We start from the raw sequence: 18,244 nt of genomic DNA on the forward strand, positions 1-18,244 counted from the left end.
AGGGTATTAATGAGGAAAAGTGTGTCCAACAGTCTTTAAGAGGAAAGCTGATCTACAGAGCTTTTATTTTCAAAATTTCCATTTTTTTCTTATTGTTAAGATACATAAAGCCATTCAGCTTCCAAATTTGAAAGTTAAATGACCTTTGAAGTGACAATTGCATTAGGTTCTGGATAAGTGGTGCTATTAGGAAGGGATTTCTGATGTGGGCACCAGTTTTTGAGAAGGGCAGCATCATTAATGGTTCAGTGCGAGTTCATTAGTAATAAGTAGACATTCTCATTCCCAAAAGAGTACCAATAACACTCTTGGCTAATGCAATGTATTTTTTGTTCCTAACTGTGTAAAGAAATAATTTTAACTGACACTTTCAGCAAACAGATATTCTGTAATATGATTCCTGCATTGTTAGCTCATACTGACATTCTATCAAATGAAAATCCAATCAACTGTTTCTACACATCAAAACCAATGAAACAGACTCATTGGTACTTTTCCATCATTCAATGTTCTCAACTAAGAAGGATGACAATGCAGAAACACATAAATTAAAGGAAAACGCAGTTATTATCCCCTATTCTACTGAAATGTAAACAAATTAATCACTGTGTACAAAGTAAATCCTCAATTGTATTAGAGTTTAATCATTAGAATAAAATGTTTGAAATGTTTTTTAAATATAAACGTTTATGTCTTGCATAGATAACAACATAGATCCTAACAAAGTTCACCGATTTAAGTAGAAAGATAGGCTAGAAGGGCTTGAAGAAAATATTGATTAAATTCTTGGCAGCCCTGGAAGACTTCAACTTCAAGATTGTTTAGAAACTCGCAAATAAAGAAAAAATAAACCACACACTGTTGCTAATAATAAAATGGGAGAGGCCAGAAAGAATGTAGGAGTGAAAAAAATAAGAAGACTTGTGACAGCTCTTTTCTTGGAGTGACACAAGCAATGTGATTATGATTTCACAGCATCAGTGGCTGTCACAATCTCCTACATGAAATTATACCTATAAATAAATATTTCTTTACAATTTGGGTGGTGGGAGGGCATCTGACACTTCCATTCCTAATGGCCATTGGGTTATTCATAGATTCTGAAATAGACAGACATTGTCTTCAGTTTCATACTTACTAATAAGTTCTCCATACACCAGTGGATAGTTCTAAACTTACAAATTATATTCACACAGATGACCTGGTAAAAATACATCACTCAGAATCCAAAGCAAAATTACAAATATGGGAATCATATACAGTGAAGAGAGACTGTGAACAGGGGAATACTGGATGTAACACTCGTAAGGGTGATACTAATCAGGCTATGTGTGGGGCAGAGTGTGCAAACATGAACATGTATGAAAATGAAGTTTTCAAAAATTTTAATAAAAGATAAAAAATATTCACATCATCTATATTTTAAACTACAGTCCTCTTTCAATGACTGAATAATCCCTGTGGAAGTGCATAGAAAGCATGTAAGATCCAGAGGTTGAACTTACAAGAATAGTCTATCTATGCCCAAGCTAGAAATTATACATTAGAATCACAGTGATTGTGGTATATATCATCTACTCACTAATTCTATTTAACAATGTCTCACAATAATTTATATTAAATTCATCATAACCCATTGAAAATATTTCAAATGCTGTTTATAATTCCATAGATGTGGTTATCTTGCAAATTTTGTGCTTTTTCTACATTTCTTTTAATCTTGAAATGTGTCATAGTTTTATCATAACTATTGAATCTACTCTGAAATTCTAAAGCATTGTATTACAGAGATTTTCACAGTGACTATATTTGGTAAATTTATTATATTTTCTTTTTATTATTTTTTTCATTGAGAGTGTCCTACAATGTGTTTAAATCATATTCACTCCCTCACTGAAATTCTCCAGTTCCATCCCCTTTTGTGTCTGTCTCCCTTTTTCACTCCTTAACCCCAGTTTGTGCTGCCCGTGAATTGTTAGACATGTGGCCTGACACAGGAGTATGATTGATTTACCAGGATCAATGCTACTAAAGAAAATGTGTCTGCCTTTCTCAGCAGCTATCAATTGCCAGTAGCTTCTCAGCTAGAGGAGAAATTACATGCTTCCCTTACATCTCATGCAGAGATTTGATCTGGATTATGCTTGCACTGGACTTATGTATGTTGTCAGAGTAACTGTGAGTCCATATGTTTAGCTGTGTTTTGACTGGAGGACATTATTCATTTATGTTCATCCGCCATCTTGGGTTAATGGGTTCTGTCTTTTGGGATTATTGGCCATCAAGTTCCCATCTACCCTGGCAAAAATCACAGTCTTTTCTCAACGCTTTCAGTTACACTTCACAACTAAATGATAAGTACAGGTGCCACAGACACCTTACACTAGAGGCCCTAAGGGTGGAGGTAACAACATGGTACTGGCCTGGAAGTTTCATTACTAATGGCTAGATTGCACAGTGCTGGAAGCTAATATGGGCACTCCTGGTGGAGATGAACTATAATAGCATATATTAGCATATGAACTGGCAAAGCATTCTCATTGGTAAAATGTTTGCATTTACATCATGGTAATATCAAATCATTTTATGCTCCAAAAACATGAAGCCCATACCTGACACTTGTGCTGTACTATTTGAAGTCTACTCTGTCTTATATAAGTGCATGTCCTCAAGCTTTATATTTGCCAGTTTTTGTATGGCAAATAATTAATTCTGTAATTCTAGCTCATTATTATTTTTTCTGATAGTAAAACAAATTCCATTTAAATTTCAATATAAGATTAAAAATAAATATTATAAATTTTTAGCATCAAACATCTACAATTCAATCTAAAAAACAGGAAAAATCTTTATATACTAGATATTTTATTTTTTCTTTCACCATTTTAATTTATTTTACATATATAAACCACAGTTTTCCCTGTCTCCTCTCCTCCCACTCCCTTCACCCATCTTCACGTTATACCACTCATCTACACCTTCCCCACCTCCACTTGACAGAGTAAAGCTTTCAGTAAGAAACAGCAAAGCATGGCATATCAAGCTGAGACAGGATCAGGCTTCTGCCCCTGAATCAAACCTGAACAAGTCTTCCACCATAAGGAATAAATTCCAAAGGGGCCAGCTCATGCATAAGGAACAGGTTCTGGTCCCACTGCTAGGTGCCTCCCAAAAAACAAGCTATGCAAATATTACCTAGATGCAGAGGGCCTCCATCAGTCCCATGCTGGCTCCGTAGATGTCTATCAGTATCCCTGAGAAAATGTGAAAAAAAAAATTAATAAGAGAAGGACTCACCACAGCAATGCTTTATAATAGTTAGTATGGTAAGGAAGTCAAGCTTCACACAGTTATAAATAATTTGGAGATACTATTAGTGGATATCAACTATAAAGTAAGATAATTTAGAAACCTATGGAGTACTTAAAGCAAAGTTTGTTTAGTTTGAGTCATTTGAGAATTTACTGAAAAGTCAATATAGAGTGATGTTAAAAAACAAACAAACAAATAAACAAACTAGACATCTCCATTGCTTATTTCCCCTTGGAGCTCAAGAAACCCTATGGAAAATGAGGATGTGCAGTCAGAATTATGGGAGTTTGGTAGGGGACAAGGAATCCAGGAAGATATTACCTACAAAATAAATTGAGCATCGTTCATAGGGACTCACAGACTGAAACAGCGATCGCAGATCCTGCATGGTTCAATGCTAGAGTCTTGTGCAGATATAATATAATTTTTAGTTTGGTATTTCTATCTGACACCTAAGAATAGATGTGGTGGTGTCTATAGAAGGAGCTGCAGGCCACTTCCCACCGCCCGGCTCATGCACGGCTAGCTTTACCCAAAATAATTACATGGAAACTTTATTCTTTTAAACACTGCCTGGCCAATTAGTTCTATCCTCTTATTGGCTAATTCTCACATCTTGATTAACCGATTTCTAATAACCTGTGTAGCATGACGAGGTGGTGGCTTACCAGAAGGATCTTAACCTGCATCCATCTTGGAGAGGAGAGCTATAGCGTCTGCCTGACTTGGCTTTCTTTCTCCCAGAATTCTCTGTTCTGTCTACTCCACCCAGCTAAGGGCTGGCCTATCAAAGGCCAAGCAGTTTCTTTATTAATTAACCAATGAAAGCAAGAGATAGATAGATAGATAGATAGATAGATAGAGAGATAGATAGAGAGATGATAGATGACACTCCCACATCAGGTGTCTCTGATAGATGACACTCCCACATCAGGTGTCTCTGAGTTATTCACCTGCCTTTCAGACCATTTTCCTCCCTCTGGGTTGCGATGATAGTAGGGTGTGTACCTAGTGCTATTGTTTCTTGTTATTCAGTGTATTGTAGATATTCCTGCAGGCTTGCTCTCCTCTGAAGGGAAATGGGAAAGTATTGGATATGAGTTACAAATAATAGAATGTAGATGCTCTAGAGTTATACAATGCTCAATATACAATTTCTCTTGAATATCTCTATATTTTCAATAAATAAGTTATTGGCAAGTACTTTAATTACTTTTTCAATACTGCATTTATTTTTAATATTGTGCTGGTTAGATATACATATGCACAGGCAGTGCAATAACATATATGTGAAGGCCAGAGAATAACTTTGGAGAGTCTGATATCTCATTCTACAATGGGAAATCTGAGGGTTAAAGAAGGTCTGTGGCATTGTATGGCAAGTGCATTTATTCTCTGAGTCACCTTGTCTAGCTAGTAAGTGTCTTAATTTCTGAAAGATCAGTGTCTGTAGTTGCTTTTAAATTGGATGTAAAACACATATGAGTAGGAAATATGAATTTTACCCAATGCTTTTATTCATCAAATTTATTTAAGATGATCGTGGGACTAAGAAAAATTTACCAGTACAAAAGTATAAAGATGTTTATGAAGAAAAAGAAAAACTACTGTTAATAGTCTTAGTGTTTTCCACAAGAAAAAAACATTCCACAAAATAGTTTCAGTTCAGTTTCTAGCTCTTCTTGAGGTCACTTCCATACCTGTTAATAATTTGTTTCCATTTTATTTCTAAACTCACTGACTTTTAATATATCATTCTATAGTCAGTTACATTAATTAAGCCAGTAGCATTACCTCCACTCTCATTCTATTTTTGGAAATCATGCTTCATTGTAGATATATTAGTAATTTATACATTCATTAAAATAATCTCAAAATTGTTTTTCCATCTCTTAAATCTTATTTAATATAGACTTCTTAATACAAGGTCAAACACCATGAGTATCTCTTTAGGTATCATGCAAAGATCTGAGATACTGAAAAAATAAGAATTAAATTATAAAAATATAAAAAAAAATCAAAATAGTTGTACATTTAGGATCCACTAATATAATGAAAATTGTCTAATCCCCTGCTTCAAAGACAGTTTGTAGCATTGTTTTCCCCCATCCATCTTTTTCCTTTGACCCAACTCTCTCTCTCATTTTCCATTTCTTTCTAAATATATCTGAAATACAAAGGAAATGACAATGACCTCAGATCATTTCAATTGTAAAAGGTATAGTGACATCAACTCCACTTTAAAGAAATCACAACCTAAATCTGACATATTAGCATAAAATATGTGATAAAATTTGCAGATATAATAAAAATTTGAAAAAGGCAATAGAATTTCAGATTGGATTCATTATTATTGCATCGTGAGGGGCTTAACACCAAGTACAAAAATGAAGAGATATTCAAAAATACTATTGCATAATAAGCAAAAATGTGAATAGATTCACAATCATAAAATTTTCAATGCCATCACTTTTTTTTCAATTTTAAAACATGATGCTATTTTTTTTAATTTTTATTATTCCTAAAATGTTTTTAATATATAATAATTTCTATTAATGTCTATATATTTAACAAGGTTTTCTGAAAATTTATTTTACTTGCAAAATTCCTTATGGTCCCCAACATTCATCAGGATGGATTGAAAATGAAAACATTTTGTAATAAGCACTGTTTTTAAAAATGAGTTACCTAACCAAAGCTGGTTTAGTGGGGCTATAAATTCTGTAACATAAAAGAAATAGTATATCATTGAACTTAATTGATTGAATGATAGTCAGCATAGTAGAAATTACAGATTAAGAGGATTTTATGGAGTCTAACACTATGAAACTTTTTCCATGTGCACTTAGTACCTAAAAAAGGCATTACCTATTATCAGGGTAAGGTACATTTCTTGTGACCAACATGCCTTCAATATTATTACAACTACAGCCATAGAAGTTAACATATTTGAAATCATTAAATGTAAGTATAAAATGTCATATCAGTTATAATGATTTTTATGTAGAAATTGCAACAGAAATAAATTAAAATTAAGCAATGACAAATTTAATGCCTCCTCAATTGATTTATAAGTGCATTTTAATATAAAATTTTCATTTATACAATAATTTAATATATAGATTAAGTCCAATTCATATGAAGAACTATAAATATACTTCCAATTCAAGGAAATTGGTGGACTAAGAAAAAAGTGTAATTCATATTTTTTTCAAGAAAATGCAAATCTTAAAATATTTTTTAAAATGTAGGTTATTAGTTTAGATTTCCTAATACAATATTAACAGTGACACCTAAAATATCTCTGAACTGGCTTCTCAGCTCTGGTGTTATTGAACTGAAATACAGCCAAGAGGTCACAAAGATGATGGATGGTTGATCATTTGGCCTCCTAGTAGCCACCATTTAACATAGGTCTATGCCACCACTCTTCTTAAAGGCTTCTATATGCTTTCACTACGTCTGTAGACCAGAAGGTTAACAAGCATTGATTTTAATCTATTATGCTACATTTCAGGCTACGGCTTTAGATGTGGGTATTTTTGCTAAGGAAAGGGAATTAGCAAGATAAAACACAGAAAGAGTAGGGTGATTGGAACCATTTGGAGCTGATATAACTAGTATGAAGCTTATGTATTGTGAGATATTTTATGATGTTTGAAAGCACAGAAGAAAATCCTTTAATAATTATAAGGGACAATTATGACAGTGAGCTACTTTAAAAGGGGAACAAGTAACTTATTTCTGCATATGGACATGAGGAGGCTTAATCTGATGATACTTCACTTTCAAAGATTGAGAGAAAAGACTGTTAATTTCTTTTGTAAAAGTGCAAATGCTCAGTCACACTGATCCTGCTAAATTCTTCATGCATAGAACCCTATCCATCTGTGGTGGACTCAGATGCCTACTCACAGTTCCTCGACTATGTGACAGTCATTTGATTGTGTACACTTTAGACAGCTCTTCATTCTACTTGTCAGAGTGCCACCAACCACTATTTTCTCTGTTAACTGGTAAATACATATTTCATTTTATATATAGTTGACATAGAGTGATTCTACATAACATGTATTAGATTCATCCTTCCTAAAGCTTGCCAGTATGTTGTAATTTCTGCAGAAGACACTTGCTTCATGGACTATAAGTTGCATTTTAGCCAAATGATAAGTTGGACTTATTTACCTTCATCCTCAGTAGTACAAGTCTGCCACATTCCAAGATTTTTAAGATACTTTCAGCAATTTGGTGGACTAAGATTTTGCCTGACTTAAGACAGTGAATGTTCCAGACTTTAGAGTCTTAGATGTCGTGTGTAAGTCCATGAATAAAACACACTCACCTTACTTCTGCTACAATATCAAGTTTCTTTGTTTTTTTTCTTTCTTTTTTTTTTTTTTTTGTGACTGCCAAACGACACTAATCTTAGAATTGGGAGAACTATGCTCCTAGCCTTCAGCAATTAGTATTGAGAAGACCAGATGAAGACCTCAATGACAACAGTACCTGTGAGCCTGGTCTGCATCTCTTGTCAGCATCTTCTAGGACTCACTAAGTTTATACCTCTGCATATTCAGCTTTATAGGTATAGTCACTAGGGCAGTTGTGAAGTATTGGAATGAGTTTATCCTCTTCAGTACTGTATGTCAGCAAATTGTCATTCCCCAAGGACTCTAATTATTCTAGAAGCGTATTTACAAGAATATTCAGTAATCAAAAATACTAATTATCCATCTGCCTAGTTATTTTTCAAATTGTTTCCAGTCATTTCAAAACTTTCACATTCTATTAAAGATTTTGAGTATGAAGATCACTAAATAATTATGTTAAAAAGGTTACTAAGATTCCGAATGTGCATGGAGTGAGATTTTATTTAGTTCTTAGGAGTCTCAAGCTGATACAACAAACAGAACACAAACTGGGGAAACTGGGTTTTAGAGGAACAATGTCTTTCCTGATGAGTTATATCTTGTTAATTATATGTTTAATGATATTTTTAAAAATAAATCTTTTCAAAGCTTGGTAGATTGCATGAATATTTTTAACAGTTTCTACAAAATAAAAATAACCTTGCTTTGCTTCAAACTTAAAGAATTCAAGGAGAATAATAGAATGAATAATATAAAAATAGAATTAAGGGGAATGGGTCACCATTATTACTAAAGAAGCAAATGAGCTATTTTATGACTAAATAGTTAGAAACCAGGGCAATCCAAATTCTTAGACTCTTAAAATTGTTTGCAAGAATAACCTAAGTATCTTCTATGATGGGTTTCCTAATTTGTCAATTATTTTTCTTCTATAAGCAATTAAATTTAATGTATTCAAATCAATGGACAGCCTGTAAAATATAGTTAATACTTTATACCATTTAATACTACACAACAGATTAATGTTCTAAAGAAACTCAATATAATTTTGGTGCTAATTTGCACAGAAAAAATTGTAGTAAACAGATATAAATAGCCTAATCATTCCAGGAACAAATGTATTGTTGTGCATATTTATTAAGTCTGTAACCTTGTTTATATATTGGAAATTTAGTAAATATCTAAAAAAAACTCAAAATATTATATGAATAATACCAAAACAATTTGATTTATTCATAGATATTTGGATGTATAGTGACTATCTTCCAGCATTCTGAATATCCTGTCTTTAAGAAGTGTTGGGTTCTTAGTTTACATTTTAACATTTATTTATTTTATAAACACACATTACTAATTAAAGTTGACTGTGTTATTTCCATACTGGAAAAATAATTGCCTTAAAGCTCAGATCCACAGAGATCTTGAATGTAAATATATGCTGAGACAGCAAGATTTAACTGTATGCTGTAATAAATTTGAAATCTAGTATAATTTTGGAGCCCCCAAGAGACAGTCCCTAGAGTTGTGAGCATTTGTTTCTCTATCTTCTCTTTATTGGAAGTCCAGGACAAACCTTATGATGGAAGATCAAAAATTCTGTGAATAAAAATCATACACTAACTAGAAAGTAGTCAGAGAAATCCACATGCCTACAATATCTGATTTTTGACAAAGAAGCAAAAAAAAAATATAAAATGGAAAAAGATAACATATTCAACAAAAGGTATTGGCATTACTGGATATAAACATGTAGGATAATGAAAATAGATCCATATCTATCACCATGCACAAATCTCATGTCCAAATGAATCAAAGACCTCAACATAAAACCAACACACTGAACCTCATGAAGAAAAATGGGACATACACTTGAACACATTGTCATAGGAGACTACTTCCTAAATACAACCCAAATAGCACAGACACTGAGAGCATCCATTAATAAAGGGGACATCCTGAAACTGAGATGCTTCTTTATAGCAAATGATATGTTCAACAAAACAAAATGGCAGAATACAGAATGGGAAAAGATCCTCACATCAGGAAGAGGGCTGATCTCCAAATTATATAAATAACTCAAGAAACTGGTCATTAAAATAACATATAATCCAATAAAAAGAATAGTGTACAGACCTAAATAGAGAACTCTAAACATACGAATCTAAAATGGCTGAAAGACACTTAAGGAAATGTTCAACAACCTTAGGCATCAGAGAAGTGTAAATCAAAACAACTCTGTGATTCCATCTTACACTTGTAAGAACAGACAAGACCAAAAACACTGATGATGACTTATGCTAGAGAGAAATTGGGGTAAAAGGAACAGTCTTCCATTGATGATGGGAGTGAAAAAAGGCACAGATGCTTTGAAAATTAGTAAGGTGATTTCTCAGAATCAGAGCAATGGACTGAGCTCCCAAGGTCTAGTTGAAGAGCAGAAGGAGGGAGAAGATGAGCAAGGAAGTCTGGACCTCAAGGGGTTGGTTCACCCACTGAGACAGTGTGCTTGTTCTAATGGGAGCTCACCAAATCCAGCTGGACAGGGACTGAATGAGCATGCGATCAAACTGGACTCTCTGAATGTGGCTAACAATGGGGGCTGACTGAAAAGCCATTGATAAAGGCACTGGGACTTGTTTTTACTGCATGTACTGGCTCTTTGGGACCCTAGTCTATTTGGATGCAAAGCTTCCTAGACCTGGATGTAGGGGGGGTTGGATTTCCCACAGGGCAGGGTTCCCTGCCCTCTCTTAAGGAAGGGGGAAGGAGGAGGGTGAATGGGGAAGCAAGAGGGGAATAGGAGGAGGGGGGGGGGAGTGTAAATTTTTGAATGCAATAAAGAAAGAAAAAGAAAGAAAGAAAGAAAGAAAGAAAGAAAGAAAGAAAGGAAAGAAGAAAGAAAGATTAAAAAGAAAGAAAGAAAAAAGGAAAGAAAGAAAAATTAATAAAAACATGAGACTCATCTAAAAAAAAAGAAAAGAAACAACCTCAAGACCCAGCAATACCACTTTTTGTATATATTTAAATAACATTCAATCATACCAGAAAGATGTCCACTGTGTTGAGAGCAGCATTATTTGTAATATCTAGAACCTGGAAGCAATCTAAATGCCCCTTGACCTAAGAATGGATAAGGAAAATGAGTTACATTTACACAATGGAGTATTAGAAAACAGAAAAAAAAATAATGACATTTTGAAGTTTGCAGACAGTTGGATGGATCTGGAAAATATCACATTGAGTGAGGTAGCCCAAACTCAGAAAGACAAATATAATATTTATTCACTCATAAATGACCTTTAGAAATAAAGAAAAGAAAAATCAGCCTCCAATTCACAATTCTAGAGACCCTACACAGTGAAGAAGACACTAAAAGAGAGAGGGGGGGGGATCTAATCAACATAGCAAGTAGAAAAAGACAAGATCTCAGTAAATAGGGAGAATGGGCATCATGGGAGCAAAAGGATGAAGGGACGCGAGCAGAAAAAAGTGTGTAGATCAATAAAAGCAATAAAAAACAGAAAAACAGCAAAACAAAAACCAAGTAGCTTGTAACTGCTGAAAAGAAAAAAATTGTGCTAACTCTCAAGTCCTGGAAAAAGAAACCACATAGTTGTTTGCCCAGTATATTTGTTATGGGAAAGTGCAGGACTTTTCTCAAGTCCTAGCTAAAGTAGTCTGTTAGGTTGAACCATCTCAGCTAGCCACCTTGAAATTATTCTGAGCAGTTTATATTCCAAAGCCGATCTTTAGGTGGTGTTTTTCAGCTTAGCAGTGTTAGGTGTTATCATAGTCCTGATGAAATAGTCATTGTGGAGCCCCATCCCCTTTCAAAGACTGCAAAGATCACTGTTAGGTATGGTCATGGTCCACTGCAGAAAAATGATAGAAATGCAATCCTAAAATCATATACAGGAACATAGATGAAACATTTTTTTCTAGATTTTGTACTCAATAAGACCATTAATATCATGACAAAAAGTTTAATACATATATGTATATTTTTTAAATATATGTGTTTAATAAAACTGTTTAAGAGTCAATATAAAACCAGAGGATTAAGAGATTAGGAGCACTATAATAGTCTTTAATTTTTTTATCCTTCTATGTCATATCAAGTGTCTCTTCTGTCATGAGAAAGATTTTGGATTTCACTTTTATAAACATACTTGGGTTTAGAGAAGGAGAGAGCCATGCTACAACTCCAAAGACAGCTATAATTTTCAATGTACTGGGACTACAAAACTACTATTTGCTTTATATATGTTTGTAGAGAATAGCCGAAACAAATAGTTGGAATATTTATGAAATTGTATTCTGTTGGAAATGTGATATACCAAATATCCAATTCACTCTTATACTTGAGACATTTTTTCTGTCTGGTGATTTGTTCTTTTACTTCAGAAGTCTCATTTCTCCAGTGGTCTTTAGATTCCTTAGCTAGATACACTGATTCTCCTGAAAAGACAGAAACAAAACCCTTCCCCAAACCTAGTTTTTGGGATTCTCTTTTGGCATATTATATCTGATCAAGTGAAAAGCATTGTTTTTCAGTTTTATAGGTTAATGACCAAGGATTATAGTGAACTATTATCTCTTCTAATTATGATATGTCTCTTGTTCGAATTGAATCTTTATCAATTTTGATGGTGTCCATAACTTTTCTTCTGTGGAAACAAAAGCATAACATCTTAGCAAACTTTACACATGTGCTGGTTTCAATTATGAGGTCAGTACATCTTTAAAGTATATCAACTGATATGATTATGTAGTTTTTTTCCTACTATCCAATCCCCCTCCACAGCTATGTTCCTTTCTATTTGGCATTATAAAATTCAGTGTTAATGAAGCACTAGGCAATCTATTCCTTTCTGTTTATTTAACATATCCTTTAGAGTTTAATATGATCTTTCTGTAACTATCTTCCCTGAAGGATAGTGTGGTATACCTGTAATATGCTTTATATTACAATTTAAAAAAAATGGTTTCATTTTCTTAGAGACATATGCTGGAGCATTGTCTTTCCATATTTTTATAGGTGTACCCTCGATGGCTATGGTTTCAAGCAAATGTGTGATTACAGAATCAGCCTTCTCCAACTCAAAAAAGCTTCCCATTGAACCTGAATCAGTACCAATGGTATGGCAGAAATATTATATTTTTCTAAATTCCACAAAATGGAACACATCTATAAGCCATATTTCATTCCTTTGAGTATTCTTTGGGTTACTTTTTGTAGGTAGTAGTGTTTGGTTTCATAAAGAAGAAGCAGAACATTTCATTAAAATTTCTTGACTTATTGTCAAGTGATGAAAAACTGTTTTTTAAAAACTTTGCTAATGACTTGATTTTCTAAAAAATGAAATTGTGAGGCCTCTAGCACACTTGAAATCAATAACTGAATGGATTCTACATGACTTTGTGCCAGAGGACCTGACAGATGCATATGGGATCAGATGTGTGTTATATATATGGAATTATTCCTGTTCCAGATTATACCTTGTAAATGAATAATAATAAAATCAATTCTGATTATCTGGTATAAATTCAGTGATTTAAATATGCAAAACAACTCTTTCTGCATATTGCAAATTAGTAACTATGCTGAGATTTTTTTAAATCCATAATTACCTTGAGAAGAGCATAAAATTCTGACTTTGGACAGAATCATAAGGACTTTGAACCACTTTATTCAATTTTTCTGAGTTGTAATATGCCTTTCCTGGTTTATTTGGATCGGTATAGAATGTATGGACTACAGTTATTGGCATGTCCAGTACAAAGTGAGAAGTAATCCAGTTAGTTCTCTTTATGAGTTGAATTCTCTTACTTTGGGGAAAGTTTTTGTTAATCTTTTCCAAAAAAAAAAAAAAAAAACACTGCAAGCTCTTTGCCAGGATTCATTTTCTTCCCATAACGTGTTAATTTCATCATCATTAAAGGTATTACAATTTCTACTGGGTCTATTTCTTATAATTAACAAAGTTTTAATTTTTCTTTTAGAATAAACTCAGAGACCTTTTCCACATTAATTTTTAGTGTTTCACTTGTTTTATGTGTTAAAAAGATTCATTATAAGATAACATTTTACATCTGCATTAAAATTCCTCTAAGGCAATATTGGAGGAAAATGTGACCAGAATACAGTGAAGATTCAGATCTACATGATCCATCTACGCCTTCTGTAATTTATCTTCAATAAAATCCAATTTTCTCTCAGGTTCAACTGATAATTTCCTAGTACTATTAATTCCTTGTCACCTACTCAAGTTTTCTTTAAATTATTCAGGTCACCAGGACCGATCCCAAAAGTATACCATAGATGGAAAATGTCTCCTAATGTTTAATAGTCATTAAGACTGACAATATTTCATGGCAGCTACGTTGTTTGGCAGCAACTCAAGAAGGATGCTCAGGAAGAGCTCACAATCCATAGTGAAGAATGACAGAACCCGCTTTGTAAAATACACACAGGGAATTGTTTGGTAAAAGCTCATGTGAAAGGAGGCTAACGAAATGCCGAACCTGAAAGGTTGGATAAATCCGGCATTTGGAGCCCAGGTACTTTAGGAATTAGGTGGCAATTAGAACCTGTTTTGGAGAGATTACAACAGGAAAATCCCAACCTTTTCAGAGGCTTGGGAAAGAAAATAAAAGAAATCCTAGCTGGTGGGGCTCAGTCACTACATGCAGTTCCAGCAGGATCCCATGTGAAATTCCAGTTTATGCCTTGGCTAAAAAGCCACAGGCAAATGGATTTTTTTTTAATACATACCCTAAGCAATGGGTGCCAAATGTAGCACAAATAATAAAAACTATGAGACAGATATTGAGGGTTGAAACTGGAGATTAGTAAAGCAAAGCATCCAGCCACTAGAGAGCTCTTACCTCTATGACATTTTCAGACTGAAAGAGGTCCTCATCCCACCCTATATTCTTCTCTATTGCTGGTATTAAAGGTTTGTACCAATAACATCTGCCCCCTATGGCTAACTAGTGTGGCTGCTGGAATTAAAGGTGTGTGCTACCATTGCCTATGCAGTGTATGATATGTATGGGTATGTATGGTATAGTATGGTTGTTTTATGTTCTGATCTTCAGGCAAGGTTTAGTTATTAAAATACAAATGAAATATCACTGCAGAAGTGGAGCAGGAATAGATGGGAGAACAGAAGGGAAGTGGGGAGGATGATAAAGATGAAAGGAAGGATATATTTTTCTTGGAATGTAAAATAATAATAATAATAATAATTACCATTATTGTAATTAAGTATGAAATGTATTGTTTTTAAAGTAATATTAATCAACTATGAAAAATAAGTGTATGTAAGATGATGGAATATCCATTATTATAGAATTATAGGTCCATGGAAGGTTTAATATTTTTCCATTGTTTATACTGTGAAATTCTGATAATATGTGTGTTGATATTTGATTTTGAAAATTCTAGTAGTAAAAATTATCAAACTTTTGTAGCAAATGAGTAATAATAGCAGGTACAAAAATGTAAACAGTATCATTTCAAACTATTTATTTCTTTATAATTTTGCTCTAATAAATAATCTTCACATTACTTCTGAAACATGATATTTTTTTGAAGTATTTTCTTCAAGGCAACACTGACCTCTTTATGCCTCAGGCTGTAGATCAATGGGTTAAGCATGGGAATGACAATAGTGAAAAAAAGAATGACACTTTCCCTTGGTCCATGAGGCTCATTGATGATGGTTATAATTAAATGAATGCAGCAGAATCATAGAAGACAGCAACTGCAGAGATATAAGAGCTGCAGGTACTGAAGGCTTTGGACCTGCCTTCTGTGGATCAAATTCAGAGGACCCTGGCAATAATGAAGATAAAATAAAATTGATTATTGTCCTCTCAAGATCTGTGAAGAATTTTGATGGGACCTTGATAGGAATTGCATTGAATCTATAAATTGCCTTTGGTAGAATTGCCATTTTTACTATGTTGATCCTCCCAATCCAAGAGCAAGGGAGGTCCTTCCATTTTCTGATATCCTCATCGATTTCTTTCTTCAATGCTTTAAAGTTCTTGTCAAATAGATCTTTTACTTCCTTGGTTAGAGTTACCCCGAGATATTTTATGCTGTTTGTGGCTATTGTGAAAGGTGAAGCTTCTCTGATTTCCCTCTCTGCTTCCATATCCTTTGTGTATAAGAGGGCGACTGATTTTTTGGAGTTGATCTTGTATCCTGCCACATTACTAAAGGTATTTATCAGCTGTAAAAGTTTCTTGGTGGAGTTTTGAGGGTCACTTATGTACACTATCATATCATCTGCAAATAACGAAAGTTTAACTTCTTCCTTTCCAAGTCAAATCCCCTTGATCCCCTTATGTTGTCTTATTGCTATTGCTAGAACTTCAAGCACTATGTTGAAGAGGTATGGCGAGAGTGGGTTTCTGAGTTTAGTGTTCCTGAGTTTAGTGGGATGGCTTTGAGTTTCTCTCCGTTTAATTTGATGTTAGCTGTCGGCTTGCTGTATATAGCTTTTATTATATTTAGGTATGACCCTTGTATCCCTAGTCTCTCCAAGACTTTTATCATAAAGGGATGTTGAATTTTGTCAAATACTTTTTCAGCATCTAATGAAATGATCATATGNCCAACTCTCAGCAATAAGAGGATATTTCAGCCCAAAGTTTACCCCAGCTAAGAAGCTTTCGGTAATATTTTATGGCTGAAAAGTGTCGTATCATTTATTTTTTTTTCTAAAAGAGAATTGCCATACAGTAAGTTGATCATGCTATAGATGGAGACATCATTTACAAGAATGTTTGAACTGAAAACATTGTCCATGATGGTAAAACAATAACAACAGAAGGATGTGAAACTGCATGGAAAAGGAAGATATGGACCTTGGGAGGGTTTAGAAAGTATGGTGAATATTAGCAAAGAATGTTGTGTGCAATTTTCAAAATTAATAAAAATACTTTAAAGCTTAAAGAAATAAAATGAGGTGAAAATAAACCCACAGTGATTAAATAATATGCAAAGGCTTTATACAAAAAAAACATAAATATTTGCATAAGACATCCTGTTGACATTTTTTTAAAAATAAAATAAATACATTAATTGAAAAATAAAGCTTATAAAATAAGATACCTACAAAGTCAGTATGTAAAGAGTAAATATGTATATGAGCTTATGCTCATCATGATTAAACACCAATGAATAAAAATAAGACAATTTCATACAATTATAAAGGTTTGGGTAATGTTGAAATGAGGATGAGAAGTAGATAGACTCGTCACACAGGAATTCTTATTAGTGTAAATTGTAAAACCTGAAACTTCGCAAAAACTAACTACTGCATATTGTAAGTGTAAACAGACATCTTCTACGCACTCTAGTTTTGTGCTTTTCAGTTTTTTTCCATCATTAAATGAAAGATTTGTCAGTATAAAGAATTGTAAAAAAAAAACATTCTGGTGTCTTTAGTCACTCATTATTAAAGCTTAAGTAAGGGACAGTCCAAATATTTTATTGCATTGTTTATTACAGAATAAAATATTACTCAAAATTTATATAGAACAAGTGATACATGCAAACAGTAGCATAGATGTCAAAGTATGTTATTGTTGTAATGGACATAATTATATATCTTTTAAACATTGATAATATTTTTAAAATATAGCAGTTTGGATATGTCTCTACACTCTGAAATTTATAGCAGTTAAAATTATTTATTGATTAAATTATTAACATTAGGTTTCTTATTTTTCCTTAGTTGAAACATCAACACATTTGACAAACATACAAATGATAGAATGTGTTGCATGATTTAGTAATGATTGTGTGTGTGATTTATTTTAGGCAGTTACTTATGGGTTTTGCTGCTGACAGTATGGCTCAATGAAATTAATGATCAGTTGAAGAAATACAGTCTAAAAGTGTGCCAACAGCTAATGGCTCATCACCCTATTTCTGTAATATGCTTTGATAAGTTATGAAGGATACTTTTGTTCATTAAAATGTGTCTATATGTTTATCACCTTCCAGTGTTGTAAAAGCAGAATGTACCTGGTTCGATATTTGGCCAGGTTGGCAACATGGTAAGGATTGCTTTTGCTTTAGAAGATGTCTTGATGTAAAGGTTGGGGAAAACATAGTTGACATATTTGTTTATGCTGAAGATTAAAGTTGGAGGCTGGGAAAATACATTTGTTAGTGTAGAACTACATGCGTGTTTATAAAGCAAAAAATAAAGACAGCTTAAGCCATTTTGGGGTGGCCACTTGTGAGAAACTCAATTGATGATCAGATACTACTTCCTTTCATTGCACTGATAACTCTTCACATCTTGGGACCTAAACCAAGGCTGTGTAGGGGTTGAGGCCTATAGGGAACTGAGGGGTCAACAACAGTGTAAAAAATGTTACCCTGATAACCATAAAGTATATAGTCATCTGTTCCAGTTTATCATTGCCACTCTAGTTTAGGATAAGGTAAATACCTTGTGTGGGGGAATATGACAGAAAGTGTCCTTTGTGTATATACACATACTTTCCAAATATCCAAATTTTAGAATTACACATTG

General features: G+C 33.5%; 1 protein-coding gene across 1 annotated transcript in view; it reads right to left on the reverse strand.

Annotated features, from left to right (window-relative positions):
- LOC126493521 (olfactory receptor 150-like) overlaps nucleotides 1–18,244 on the reverse strand; it is a 39,546-nt gene that overhangs the window by 16,578 nt on the left and 4,724 nt on the right. The window lies entirely within an intron of this gene.

The sequence above is a fragment of the Alexandromys fortis genome, unplaced genomic scaffold (genome assembly GCF_014885135.2).
Source record: "Alexandromys fortis isolate MF-2015 unplaced genomic scaffold, M_Fortis_MF-2015_v1.1 scaffold_335, whole genome shotgun sequence".
NCBI lineage: Eukaryota > Metazoa > Chordata > Mammalia > Rodentia > Cricetidae > Alexandromys > Alexandromys fortis.